Here is an 839-nt window from a genome sequence, read left to right as displayed (position 1 = left end):
GTCACCCCCGCAGAACAGAGGGCTCCGGGAATACTTCTTCGGTAAAGGGCGATCCTGGATGGAGCCTTCTTGGGACCAGTTTCCTGGGAGCCAGTAGTGTTCGCACTACTCCTACCTGTCTGCGCGTAAGGGGCTGGGGGCTTTAAGGCAAAAGTGTGAAGCTTTAGCCCAAAGTGAGACTATTTAGTGGGTTTAGGTGACGGGTTAATTCTCTGCACCTCAGGACTCTGCGAGCCTTCGGTGTGGAACGGGTTAAGCGTGGTTGATTAAGGGGCCGGGGGTGGGGAGAGGGGACAGGGATATAGGAAAGAAAGGTGTGGGACTGAGAGAGATGCCGCACTTGCGACCAAAAGAAGAAAAAAAAAATCTGCTTTAGCTACTGAGCATGCCCAGTTCCCAGCTCAAGCCCTATAACGGAGGCATTGTGAGCGTTCCACTTCTCCTGGCTTTGGTGGTGACCGGGAGGGGACTTTGGTTCGGGAGGGTGGCGGTGAATGAGAGACTTTAGAGAAGGGGGACAAGGTCTGGAGTTTGGGGGCTGCGCGGAAGGCTGTGGGAGGAGCAAAAGGAAAGAGACCTACGGGATGCCTCGGGGAGAAAGCAAAAGAGATGAAACGGACTAAGAAAAGTCACTTCAGTAGCCCCGTCATTGTCATGTCTCTACCAAAGAGGCTTTAGCTGTTGAATCTCAAATATCCAGAGGTTGCAAATCCAGCGTGTGGGTTGTCCAGGCCCCATTTGTTAATGCTTCCACAGGAGGGTAGGGATATCCTGAGGAATGGCGAATATTTAAACCAGTTTCGTGCAGATAGGTCATTCAGTTAATAAGCCTAGTAAGC

Source organism: Neophocaena asiaeorientalis, unplaced genomic scaffold (assembly GCF_003031525.2).
Source record: "Neophocaena asiaeorientalis asiaeorientalis breed wild unplaced genomic scaffold, Neophocaena_asiaeorientalis_V1.1 scaffold1534, whole genome shotgun sequence".
Taxonomy (NCBI): Eukaryota; Metazoa; Chordata; class Mammalia; order Artiodactyla; family Phocoenidae; genus Neophocaena; species Neophocaena asiaeorientalis.
The sequence above is the reverse complement of the archived record's forward strand: the minus strand, read 5'-3'. Positions refer to the sequence as shown.